Source organism: Chelonoidis abingdonii, chromosome 7, assembly GCF_003597395.2.
Source record: "Chelonoidis abingdonii isolate Lonesome George chromosome 7, CheloAbing_2.0, whole genome shotgun sequence".
In the NCBI taxonomy this organism is placed as follows: domain Eukaryota; kingdom Metazoa; phylum Chordata; order Testudines; family Testudinidae; genus Chelonoidis; species Chelonoidis abingdonii.
In genome coordinates this window covers 59,167,545-59,181,682 of record NC_133775.1, presented here as the reverse complement: position 1 = coordinate 59,181,682, position 14,138 = coordinate 59,167,545, and the positions used below count along the sequence as shown (strand labels likewise).

General features: G+C 44.8%; 1 protein-coding gene across 3 annotated transcripts in view; it reads left to right on the top strand.

Moving 5' to 3' along the window:
- The first annotated feature begins 8,936 nt into the window (after positions 1–8,936).
- The window catches only part of RALGPS2 (Ral GEF with PH domain and SH3 binding motif 2), a 314,141-nt gene continuing 308,939 nt past the window's right edge, over positions 8,937–14,138 (top strand). For all 3 annotated transcript variants that reach the window (XM_075067906.1, XM_075067905.1, XM_075067907.1), the window contains exon 1: positions 8,937–9,091. The gene's annotated coding sequence lies outside the window, so the exon portion shown is untranslated. The remainder of the gene's footprint in view (positions 9,092–14,138) is intronic.

Sequence of the window (14,138 nt, the reverse complement as noted above, 5' to 3'; positions counted from 1 at the left end):
GCTTGAGGTCTTCAAACCACAATTTGAAGACTTCAATAACTCGGACATAGGTTAGGGGTTTTTATAGAAGTGGATGGGTAGGGTTCTGTGGCCTGCTTTGTGCAGGAGGTCAGACTAGATGATCATATTGGTCCCTTCTGACCTATGAGTCTATGAGTCCATGAGAAGCAAAGTGGGAACATAGCCTCAGATTAGTTACTCCCTTCAGCCCCAGCTCCTGATACACCCTTCTCTACCTAGAGTGCAATGGCATCCAGGAAGATGGCCCCCAGGCTTTTACTCAGGGCTGTGGACCAAGATGTTCCCAGGGACTGCTCTACATACAGTAACTCCTCACTTAACATCCTCCTGCGGAATGTTGTTTCGAAGTTACGTCACTGCTCCATTAGGGAACATACTCGTTTAAAGTTGTGCAATGCTCCCTTATAACATCGTTTGGCTGACTTTACAAGGGAGCATTGCACAAGTTCCCCTTCTCCGCCTCCTCCCCCTCCCTTCCTGCCTCCCTCCCAGCGCTTAGGACTTTCTGGGAGGGAGGGAGGAAGAAAGTGAGCGGGGAAGCTGCCCACCCCCCTCCCCGGAAGGCAGGGCCACCTGGAATGCAGGGGCTTTAGGGGCTCCAGGGCCCTGGGCTAAGGGAGCCCTGGCCTGCAGCTCTAAAGCCCCTTTCGGAATGTGGCCCTGTGAGCACTGGCTGGAGGACTCAGGAGGAGCAGGGGCAGCAGCGCAGCCAGTGGCCAGAGAGAAGCTTAGCCTAGGGCCCTGCAGCCTCTGCTTTCCGGGTGACTCTGCCTGCCTGGGGGGTGGGAAAGAGGGGAGGGGAGAGCTTCCAGAATTGTGGCTCCCAGAATCACGGCCATGGGGGCAGTGCCGTGCTGCACAGAGTCACCTGCACCAAACAGGAGCTGCCCCAAGTAAGTGCTCTGAATCTCTGGCTTGCCCCAGTTCTGAACCTCCTCCCACACCTCCACCCTGAGCGTCCTCCCACACCCTAACTACCTCCCAGACCCAGTACCTCTACCCTGAGCACCCTCCCGCATCCTAACTCCCTCCCAGAGCCTGCACCCCCAGCCCTGAGCCCCAGGGGTAAGCCGGGGCACCTCCCCACCACAGTACAGTACTGTACAGTATATAATGCCTTTTGTCTGCCCCCCAGAAATGTCCTTGGAACCTAACCCCCCACATTTACATTAAATCTTATGGGAAAATTGAATTCATTTAACATCATTTCACTTAAAGTTGCATTTTTCAGGAACATAACTATAACATTAAATGAGGAGTTACTGTATAGGCAAACAAGGCAGCTGCCTAGGGTGGCCAATTCTGCCTAGGGCAACAGGGCATTGGGCCAAATCTGAGTGGCACTGTAACCCCATGCACCAGGTCACAGCGCTACTCACTCAGATTTGGTCTGGCTGAGCCTCGATCATGATGGAGGGGTGGCTGTGACAAATCTGAGTGAGTGGCACTGTGACCTGGTGCTTGCTCCTGCCTCCCCTTCTGCCATAACCACTGAAGGATCAAAAGGCTACAGAAATTGCTCCAGAGTCTGATGTGCCCCTCTGGGATGTGCATCCCCCTGGTTGAGAAACTCTGTTCGGTGGTGGTGGTGATGAGGGCAGCATACTGAAGGTTTGCCTAGGGTGGCAAACTGTCTTCTTGAGTGGCCTCTGGAGATACAGGCTACAGAAATTGCTCCCCTGGTTATCCCTGAAGGCCTTTGGACGTAAAATTGTAAAAAAAAGGTAAAGTGTATAGAAATTGACCCAGGTATTTATTTGATTTAAATCTGACCAAACAGACCATCTGCATCCTACACAGCAAAGCCACTCAGTACCATGTGGCAGGGGCCTTCAGTGGAGTCAAACTAATTTGGACCTACATTTTTCAGAGGAAGATTATTAATTATGGGTAAGAAATTATTTTAGATTTGTTTTGCACCATTCTTCCTGACAGCTCTCAGTCTTTTGCAAGTTAAGGGAAAAACTGTGCTTGCCTTTTTCATCAAGTAGTCCCATTCAGGAATCAAACTCAGGGCAGGGCAGAAGAGCAGAGGCAAGAAGCATCTAAATTGAGTGTGCTTGCCTCTTGTGTCTCTCAAGGAACAGTTGCTTGAGGTAGGATCCTAGATTTCTTCTGGCAGGGGAAGGGAACAATTATTTGGAGGAACTTCATGGAGGATTACTGCCATGGAGGGGAGAGTGAGACTCCTACTATTCTTGTGTTTATAACATTATTTATAGTGCAGTTGCAAGTAATAATCCTTAGCACTTCTATAATGTCTGCCATCCAAGGATTTCAAAGCACTTCATAAATACTGAAGGCTGGACTGTGGTTGACCCTTTATGTGACTGCACAATGGGGGAAAGGGAATAAGGAGCTTTCCCAGGACAAGAAAGAACTGCACTCCTGCCTTGAGGGACTTCTACTGAATTGTTCTGTCTCCTAGGAACTATTCATCCAAAAAAGGAGTGGGGAGTAGCCAGACCCAAGGCGCTTTCCTCACCCCCACATGCTGGTCATATAGAAGAGAGAGCATTGCACCTCTTAGAGGGTGAGGCAAACTGAGCTTCCGACTGTGCAAGTGAGGGGCTCTGGGAACCCTTCTCCCTCTCTGAGGGAGAATGGTTCCTGATTCTCCTACTGAAACATGTCTCTCTGCACCAACCCTTATGATGAGCTAAATGCTATTAGCATAATTTAGCCCTAATGAATTAGGCCTCACAACAATCCTGCAGTATCAACAAGAAATCCTATCACAGGTACAATGTAGATTTGTGCTTGATTTATGCTTTTTTTCTGATATGTAACATTTTTAATTTATTAGCTAGCCTAGATCATAAATTAAAAGGTGTTTTTCCGAGTAACTGATTCATCACTACCTGTGGTTAAAAAGAATGTATAGGAACAGATGGCAGGAAGACAGGATTTAAGCAAGGGACAGATGCATCCATATTAGGGAGCTTGGAAGATAAATCTCTTGATAATCATGTCTGCCACAGGAATCCACTTTGTTTACTTAGGTGGTGAAGCATAACTAGTTACAACAATTAGCAACTGCTGTTGTGTATGTTTGGGATATTGCTCCCTTGGATGATCACTAAATCCTATTACAAATAGAGTCCTTTTTCCATGATTTTGGGGATGCCAGTGTCTGCATTCTTTATGGTAAGGATGTGTAATTGGACCCACAGTCGCACACAAAAGCCTCTACAAAGGCTGCGGAAACAATGCTGTGGAAATGTCTCATGGAAGACCTTCTCAAAAATATGGAGAAAGCTGACTTTAGAACTAGCTTTTTAAACGTGTCCTTAAAAGAGGGGGGAGGGGGTTCATGCAATATGAGGAAGATAAAAAAACGAATGAAATTTAACTACTGTTGTATAACCAAAGTTCCAGCCCAATCTTACAACAGAAGGGCTGAGAAATAACTGAACATGTATCTAACCCAGGGTTGTGAGTTCAGTCCTTGAGGGGGCCATTTGGGGATTTAGTTGGGGATTGGTCCTGCTTTGAGCAGGGGGTTGGACTAGATGATCTCCTGAGGTCCCTTCCAACCCTAATAATCTATGATTCTATAAGGGTATGTTCTCATTATTCACATGACTCTTAGCTAGGGTGACCAGACAGCAAATGTGAAAAATCAGGACAGGGGGTGGGAGGTAATAGGTGCCTATATAAGAAAAAGACTCAAAAAACAGGACTGTGCCTATAAAATCGGTACATCTGGTCACCCTACTCTTTGCAGTTCTGAGCTGGTATGTTTTTCTATCAGGGACAGTCCATATTTCCACTGTACATTACAACATATTGCATGATCAGTTCTGTCTGGTCCTTATGCGGGCCACATAAATTAGGGAAGCTCCTTATTTCCTCTCCTCCATTGTGCAGTCACGTAAGGGTCAACTGCAGCCCAGCCATTAGTGTTTATGAAGTGCTTTGAAACCCTTCAATGGAAAACATAGAAGTGCTAAGGATTAGCAACAAAGACTACCACAAACATATCAAACTTGTCCTCTGCCCTCTACCATGGCTTCTCATAGAATTTCAAATAAAATTCTTAGTCCTTAGTCCTGGGCTCTGGATATCTAAAGATCGTCTCATGATTTGGAATGAAGACCATGGTTGACAACTACCATTCTGTGGCTTAGTGGAACTCTCAACAATAAGAGTAAAGCTTGTCTGTGCAGAAGACAGAACTTTCTCCGTGGCGGACTGAGACTGTGGAATGAACTCCTCCAGGAACTAAGAACCATCTTGAACCGCATTGCTTTCCACTACAAGCGCAAGGCACATTTCTTTGACCTTGACTTCTCTACTATAAACCCATAGCAACAGATAGATTTATATTTTTTAAAAATACACTACCAAAACAAGACACTCTACTGAAAACTCTTCTCACTTTGTGGAGAGGATGAGAGAACAAACAGTGTGTGACAGATTTGTAGTCATGTTGCTTAATGCACTGTTGGAAGATGCTCAGATACTAATTGATGAATGCATTATAAAAACCTATATAGCATTCTCACTTCTAACTGGGAGACCTGGAAATAGTAGCCTGGTGCACACAGTTCATTTGTACTAGTCTGTGGCTGACTGGCAACTACTGTATTGTGTAAGCCTTAGCAGACGTTAACCATTGGGATAATCTTTATTAGCTTCATATTTAACTGAATTGAATTAAAACTGTACTGTGATTAATGAAGGAAGAATGTCTTCCAGTTTTTACTAAGGACTACTGTCGATGTATATTGTATCGAACTTAAACATACTAAAAAAGAAAAAAGGAAGATTCTGATGATATCAGTAACTCATGGATTGTTCTGGGTCTGGTTGCTATTTTAACTAAAACACAGACAAGGCCACCAATGAGAATCATGTACTGGAAGGGAAGTAGGAATGTATAAGACTAAAAGTCAATGACGATTTATCTTTCCATAGCAATCTGAATAACATTCCATTTACATTTCTTATTGCAAGTACCCTGTATCTTGCACCTGGAAACATGCACACATTTTATGTCTGCTAATGGAAACATTTAATTTTCAATGTATTTGATCATGTTCAATTGCAGATATATTGATAACTTCCAACTCAACAGGCTATAAATTCTCAGTCCTTAGAGAAACAGTTTTGAAATATTTTAAAGTATATTAATTAGTTGGATAAAGTAATATTTGTACTTTGGCAGTTTTGAGGATAAATTGTAAGAATAATGCAGCACTTGGTTTGCAAGGAGGCCATGTCCCTTTGGGATTTGCCAGGATGATGACACATGAAAAATGCAGAATAGTTATACTTCTGCACAAAATGCAAACTAAACAAGAAATCATAGAAATATACACTTTTGATATTATTCAGGATATGCATGTGTCTGAGAAACAGCTTCTGAGATGCTACAATAATAAATACCTATCCAGAAGAATATCTGGCTGCCGGATAGATAAATAGATTTATAAAAAAAATATTTTTTTCTGTGATATGTGGACTATACAGAATATGATGTGATGGTGGTGTACTATAAATGTTTTAGTTGCTCTAATTTGAAATGAGTGGCATAACTCACTTGTGGCTTTGCCAATCGTGATTACATCAAATTCATAACAGTAAACCTTTTTTACACTATACGTTCATGTAGTTGTGTCCTCTGACATTTCCTATCATTCTGAGTGTTAGCAGTGCAACTTGTAATGTTCTGCTAATGTAGATTTTTGTATGGAAAATTTAATATAACAAAGGGAAAATTAATTGTCTTGTGTACACTGCTTAATGTAATTGTAATTTAAGAGGGAAACTTTAAAAAAAAGTTTTTCTTCAGATCTTTAACCATTGGTCTTTGTTACTTAGGAATAATGTTGATAATTTGGCAGGGACCTGAATGCCACACTCAAATTGCATAAAATGAAGTTCTACAAGTTCATATAGAGAAGTGACCTGTGATGTGAGAATGAAGAAAACGATTCTTTCTGCGATTCCTTACCAAAGACTCAACCAGAAAAAAGTAGTAATCTAATGCTACACACTTTCTCTGCTTCACTGTTCAGCTTCTATCTAGAACCTTCCTCAAATGGCCCCGTAATTGTTTAAGTACTAGTCGTCTCGTCTCATATCAACTCCTTACCCATTTTTGTCCTATAAAATATATTTAACAAGAATTAACATTAGATTATACATCCAATTTTCACCAGCTTCAGCACTTGTCTAGACTGTCATCTTCTGACTGTGTTCCACAGCCTAATTATGTCTTGTGTGAAAAAGTTTCTCCTTTTATCACTTTTGGATTTACCACCTTTCAATTTAATTGAATATCCCCTTCTATTCTTGAGACAGCGAGACAGAATCTCCTAGTCTACCTTGGCCAGCTCATTAATTATTTTGTATATTTTTGTCATGTCCCCTGTTATAAGGGCTGGCTCCAGGCACCAGCTTAGCAAGCATGTACTTGGAGCGGCCACTCTGGAGAGGGGCGTCACGTCCAGCTATTCGGCAGCAATTTGGCGGAGAGTCCCTCACTCCCGGTCAGAGCGAAGGACCTCCCGCTGAATTGCCGCAGATCGCGATGGCGGCTTTTTTTTTTTTTTTTGGCTGCTTGGGGCGGCAAAACCCCTGGAGCCAGCCCTGCCTGTTATTCATCTTTGCTAATATAAACAATCCTAGGCTACTCAAGAGTTTGTCCATGCCTCTAATTGTTCTTATTGACCCCCCCTATGTATCTCTTCTTATTCTTCAAAATCTTTGTGAAATGGGCGATAATGGTCCTGATGAGGCTGCACCGTATATACAATCGCATATTTTCTGTATTATTCTTCACTCTATTCCTTATGCAGCCTAACATTTTGTTTGCTTTTTTTTTAACTCTACCTGCACATTGATCAAAGATCTTTATTGAGCTGTTGAAAATAATGCCCATGTCATTTTCCTAAACTGAAACAATTAATTTAAATCCCATTACATAGAATCATAGGACTGTAAGGGACCCCAAGAGGTCATCATGTATAACTAGTTTGATTTTTCCCTCTAATGAACATTAATATTTATAAATGGAAACAAATAATCAAAGGTTAACTTAATTTTCCTTCATGTTGCCCGTTCATCTAGTTTGGGTAGGTTCCTCTGAAGATTTCAGTCTTCCATGGCCCTGACTAACCTGAATAATGTTACGTCATCTGCAAATATTGACATCTCATTTCTTACCTCTGTTTTCAGATTATTAATAAATATATTAACCAATATTGGTTCTAGTACAGAATTGAATGACATTCTGCTGCTAACCTTTTGTCATGATGGAATTTGACCATTCATTCCTATACTGTTTCCTGTCTCTTAGCCAATTTTTGATGCATGACAATACTTTACCTCTCACTTCAGACTTAGTTTCCTCACTGGCCTCTTGTGAAAGACTTTGCCAAAGGTCATTTGAAAGTCTAAATAAATTGTCAACCAGTTCTCCTTATCCACTATTTAACTAGCTCGTTCTAAGAATTATAAATGCATAGTGAGGCAAAATAGTTCTCTCTTCCCTCAGTGAAGGAAAATGATTTATAATTATTTTCAGCTTTGCTTCCCCTTGGATTAAATATTGAATATTTAATCACCGCTAAACTCTGTTGCAGTTAGAAATCTGGCAAACCTTTCTTTCCACTCAGGCCACTCCATTGGCCTATCAAACTGAAAGCCTGGTGGGGAGTTGAAATTTGGTATTTAATTTTCCTTTCATTTATGCTGGTTCAAGATGAGTCAACTTCTGACACTGTGCCATGTGACAACAAGAAGGATTGCTTTCTTGTAACACCAAACACAGAACTTTTATTAGTATCAGGAAAACAGTATTTGCTTGTTATGGTGCAATCCCTAACATCATTCCCTCTCATTTTCTGCTTTAAGAGGTGGAAGTGGGGGGCTTCTGTGTGGGATCTTCCCCAATCCCTTCTGCCTGGTTTCCTGCTATAGATTTTAAAAAGCAGCGCACACAGCCGCATAAAAATCATTCCATGCTCCATCTTGATTTACTGTGGTCTGCTCAGACAGAACTTTTCATCCTGGGACCTGTCATCACTACAGGCAGTACCTCTGTCTTTTAGAAATTATGTATGTATAGCAGGCTGGTCAGGGTTTGGATGGTAGTTCATGGATTAGCCAGTGTATGTACATATTGCTGACACATCTCTGAAATGAGCTGTGAACAAAGCAGTAACTGACTTCAGTGAGGCAGAGGAGAAAAAACAGCCAGTTAATTAAGGGGAGAGATCAATGTTTGTAAAGCAGGCTGAAGGTGAACAGTGGTGCTGGAACTAGAGGTTCTGGGAGTGCTGCTGCACCCACTAGCAGTAACAAAAACCAAATACATGATTTCCATCATCAGCAGCCCCACTATAAAAATTGCAGCACCCCTGACGATATATAAATGCTAACGATGAATTATTAGAGGGACTCAGGTGGTCTGGAACAGAGTAAGCAGGCTCCCCAAGGGGCGTGAGTGGAAACGGGCCCTAAAAGCAGTCTGAGGTAGCATCCAGGGGTGGCCCTTCGAGATGTTCCACGTGTTTAATGTATTGTGTGTGGTCTGGAACCTGCCCCACTGAACTTGAGCGATGGGGAAACAATGACTGGTGAGAGCTATGAGTAGCTACGTCCTCCCCGCCGCTCCTTCCTTTTTCTCTGTGGCGACCAACCGCAGCAAGAGGGTGCGCGCACCTCAAACCCTCGACCCCCGCAATTGAGCGCGAGCTGTCCCACTGCCACCGGCGGTTAGGCAGTTGAGATCGTTGGGTCTGTCAGGCCGGGAGCGCGCATAGCCACTTGCGCCGCGGACGATTCAATTGTAGGCGCGCGCGCGCGGTCCTTCATCACCCCGCGCCTGCGCGGTGGGCTCACCCTCCCCGCCCCCGCCTACAGAGTGAGGAATTTATGCGCATGCGTTTTCTCCCTTCCTTCTCTGTGGTGGTGCCTGTTGTTCCCTCCCCCTCCTCGGGTCAGGTAGCCGCTGCTGAATGACAGTAATCCAGACCGGGTGAGCTGCTGGAGCGGCCCCGAGCGCGGGAGCCCGCCTGGTGGACGGAGTGGTTCCTTCCCCGCTTCGTCTCCTTCGCAGGTAAGCCAGGGGATGCATCCCCGCCACGCACACACTTCCCCGACGTGAGGGAGGCCGCCGGGCCGGTGCCGCCTCTCCGGGGAGTTGCGGCTGGGTATTGTCCAGCTCCTCAGTTCTCCGCAGCCCTAGAAGGAGGATAAGCCTCTGCTTGGATTCCGGGCCGCAGGGTTGCCGGGCGGGGATTGGAGGCGCACGGTCCCCTCCCAGATCCGGGGAGGGTCCGGGCCCCCCCCAACCCGGGCCCTCTGCAGTTGGGGACGGGATCACTGACGCCACCCTGCACCCACACCCACGCGTGTGGTCCCCCTCACCCCAGAGACATGCCTGGGCGACGGGGGAGTTGGACTCCGGCCCTGGGCGGTGCTGGCATGGGGCGCGTGGTGGGTGAAACGGGGGTAGTTACGGCTGAAGCCCGGCCAGGCCAGGGCAAAGCGTGCGCTGTGTGAATGGGGCCGGAGCGCCCAATTCCCGCCCGTGTGTGAACATGCCGGGGGGACCGACCGTCTCCTAGGGTGGGATGGCGCTGAGAGCGCTTGTGAGCTGGGCGTAGGGAGCGTCGGGAGCGTCCCCGACTCAGACAGCCCACCCGCCGTTTGAATGGGGCTGTGCGATAGCAAGAGGGGTATGCGAAGCGGCTTAAGCCCTAGCCTAGAATGGGTTGGAGAGTGTGAGACTGGCTCCCTGCTAGATGGGAACAGGGAAAATGGATCAAAAGCCACGTGTTTGGAAGGTGGGCTGCCTTGGCCCGCCCCCATGCCAGACTAGAGGACCCACAGTTTGAAAGGGCCTGATTCTTGGCCAGGTTAATGCGCCGGTGTTCCGAATCGGTCTGCGTGTGTGATCGCTAGATGGGGATACACAGTAGCTCAAACCCGGTGCGAGTAAGAGCGTGCATGGTTTGAATGAAGCTTATGCTTATTGATAGCAGTATGGAACGGTCTATCTATGTGTTAAGAGAATTAGAGCTTTTGCGGGAATGTATTAGTGGTGAGGTGTAGGTACAGGGTAACTAAGGTATCTTTGTTGATGAGTTAAAGCACCCAGGGTTTGAATGGGTCTTTGTGATCATGAGATGGGGTTATGGAGCACTTTGGGTTGTGAGATGGATTATAGCATGCAGTCTTTGAATTAGGATGGGTTGCGATGGGGTTGGAGTGCTGCACTATCATAGAGACTTTTATAAGGAAGAGGGTGGCAGAATCCTGGACTTAAACACTCCTGATGCCACTGGCCTGCACCTGGAAACCACTGCAGTAGAACAGAAATAGGTGTTGGGTCATAGACACTAGTCCTTTTGGACATGGTGGTTCTGGGAGGGATGTGTAGGCTAAGCAAAGAATTAGATGTAACTATCTCAGGCAGACTAGTGACAGACAACCATTTGCTCTTAAATGAGCAGTTGGAGACTCCTTCAGTTACTGTTTCACACAGACAGTCCAGTATATTCAGAGAGCTGCATTCTCAGAGGAGGCAATTTAGCACAGCTGTTACTTTGTTTGGGATGGTAGGGGGAAGGGAAAACTGTGTGCTAATATAGAGGGAAAAGAGGCAAATGAGACACTGGATTCCAATCAAAGAGAAAATAAAGTGCGAAAAACAAATATCCGGATAATAGAAAATTCATAAACTCTTGCAGTTCTACTGTTTACTGCGTTCATTTCAAGACTGGCAGTTGCTATAGGGAACTATTTTAATGGAGTTAACTCTTTTTTTATAAAAAGTTTTAAGTTCTTTCTAGCTGTAACTATCTTATCTGTACCAGTTCTATGTTTTTTAAATAAAATTGGCACATTTTTCAGTCCATTAATGTAAGGTATTACCATCATACCAGTTGTAACTGTGCCTTTTTTTTTAACTCTACACAGTGTTGTAAACTCATAATAAGGAAACAAATGGTAAAATTAAAAAAATTCTTCTCCCCTCATGTTCTTTTGAACTATGTTAAATAGATATTACAAGCTTTAGAACCCTTAAAAATGGTAGGACTTTCAGAGGGTTGGACTAGATCTCCTGAGGTTCCTTCCAACCCTGATATTCTATGTACACCACCATTTCAACACAAACTGTACTGACTTGAACCCTGATTTTATCATACAGTCTACATGTGGACCATAACTTCTGTGTAGGGCTTCATTTACTCCTGGGTGAATTCTGTGCCAAAAAATTTAAAGTTCTGCACACAATATTTTAAAATTCTGCAAAATCCTGCATAATTTATTTGTAAAAATAATGCAATATAATCTTGCCAGTTTCAATTATTTTAGTAATTTATTTAAATTACAATACAATGGATGGAGAATGGGAGTGAGGAGCATTGGAGGAAATCTCCCCGCCCTCTTTGTCTAATAGTAATGTAGGTAGGTTTTACCCTTTATTTCTAGTTATTAGTCAACAAGTATATGCAGCCATAAAGTCATTGTTACACCCTAAGCAACTGAAGAGCAAGTGAAGGTTGAGGCGTCAAACTCACAATTTATATTGGCTACTGATCATCTCCAGAAAGGCCCGTAGTAAACAGTTTATGGATCAGATTGACAGGAAGATTTTTCAGCCCCAAAATTTAGATCAGTTCTAATCACTAAAGTACCATAAGCATTTATAAGGCCATACAGTTATTTACAAAAGACTCCTTTACACTACTCTGGCAATGTAAAGGAGCTTTAAAACTTGTGCACCCATTTTATACTCCTCAGGGAATTTGCTAAGAACACTGGGAACAATTAAGCAAGCAGGCTGCTACATTCTGCTCTGCCCCATGCCTGCCTCCTCAGAAACACCCTGAAGCCTTGCTCCTCCACGTCAGGCATGCTGCAATAGTGAGCAAGAGGGGCAGAGTGTCTGTCACTGGCATGCATGCCCTGCCCCACCCAGTGGTGATTGATGTTTTCCCACACCCGCCCAGTCCTGGCCCCCCACCCCCTGGGGATAATTGATGTCTCTGCTGGCTGTTCCGGGTACCAGAACTGATGTGCCTGCGCTGCTCGGGAGGAGCACATGACCACTCTTGCAGCTTCCCTTTCTTCCCCATCAGAAGTCATTTTTCCACTGGGAAGCAAAAAAAATCTGCAAGGGACATGAATTCTGTATGCATGCAGTGGTGCAGAATTCCCTCAGGAGTATCCATTTAAGTTAATGAGGCTCCATGATGGTGCAGGAAGCTGCTTGTATAGATCAGATTGTAGCATCAGGGTCTAGTGGACAAGTAGTAGTCCTGGAGTTGGTATTTCTTGGTCTTTTTCAGAAGTACTGCCCCTTGTTTTGAAAATATGTAATTTCTATGGGAAAATGTTGCATTTATCTGAAAATTGTATTTAATAACACTATACCACTTCCTTAAGGTGAATCATTTACAAATGCAAAAATATTTGCATTTTTTTTAGCCCCCTACCTAACTCACTTTTTTTCTTTGCCAGTGAAGAGGGTTAGGAGCTGCTCTTTCATGTGAAGAGAACTCTGCTTTTACTTAGAAAGGACTAAGACCTTCTGTAAATCTTAACATTTGTGTCACTGGGGAGAGCTGTAAAAAACAGAGTATTTCTGCTCAGAGATTTTTGCAGTTCTAAGGTTCAAGTTTCCTTCCCAACAGGGATAAAGTCTCACTGCACACTGAGGGCTTGGCTACACTTGCAAGTTGCAGCGCTGGTGAGGGGGTTACAGCGCTGCACCTTACCAGGTGTCCACACTTACAGAGCTCAGCCAGCGCTTCAACTCCCTTCCTGCAGCGCTGGCTGTACACCCCTGGTCCGCTACGGGTGTAACAAATCCAGCGCTGCTGATCAGGTGTGGACACTCACCAGGCGCTGTTATTGGCCTCCAGGGTATTAGGAGGTATCCCACAATTCTGTATACAACAAACCGGAAGGTACTCCCTGGAGCTACTTATCTAAAAGACAAACACAGCTGCTCTTTGCTGCAGCGAGCGAGCGAGCGAGGCTTTGGAATGTTCACAGCTGTTTGCTTGAGGAGACAAACAGCACGGCGGGGGGGGGAGGGAGGGAGTCCTCGGAGAAGCTGCTTATCTGGTCTGAAGCCTTTTTACATTTAAGAGTGATTGAGAGAGGGGTGGGGGACATGGCCAGAATTTGCAAGGCAGGGAGCTGTCACACCGTGTCTGCTCCAAAAATCCACTCTCTCTGTCTCCTGCAAGCTCCCTGTCACACTCCACCCCACCCCCCTCTTTTGAAAAGCATGTTGCAGCCACTTGAACGCTGGGATAGCTGCCCACAATGCACCACTCCCAACAGCGCTGCAAATGTGGCCATACTGCAGCGCTGGCCCTCCACAGCTGTACGACCACAGCTGTAACTACCAGCGCTGCAAAAATGTAAGTGTAGCCATGCCCTGAGGCTAGGTCCACACCTAAAAAGTTAGGTTGACTCAGCTGTGTTGCTCAGGGGTGTGAAAAATCCACACTTCTGAGCATTGTAGATAAGCTCACAACCCCTGGTGTAGACATTACTAGGTCAATGGAAGAATCAGAATGGGAAGAATTAGAATTCTTCTGTTGACATAGCTACTGCCTTTTGTGGAGATGAATTACCTATGCTAATAGGAGAACCACTCCCAGCATAGGTAGTGTCTACACTGAAGTGGTACAGTGCTGCTGTAGTGTTACAAGTGTAGACAAGCCCTCAAATGCTGCTGTTGCCTGGGTAGCATGTCTGAGACAAATACCTATAGGAGAGAGATGTTAAGCAGCCACTAGGAGTTCAGTTCCCATCTTCCCTAAATACCCTGTGTTAGATCTTGATTCCCGCTCTGATGCTAGATTTCAGCAAGCAGTGGTTCGGTACTTGTTTACCTAAAGAACTCCTCAATCCATGGTCTGTTCTATGTGGTATTGCTTGCCACTCTTCAACAAGCCAGAATACTGTACAAAGAGGCCCTCATAAAAGGAGAGACTACTTTCTGGTAATTGTTGTTTGAGAGTTGCCTCTGTGCATTCACACTTTTCCTTTGCCTTGAGATTCTTAACATAGTATTTGGCTCCATGAGTAGGAACTGAGGTGTTTGGTGGCTGTCTGATGTCTATAGAGGGTGACCATGT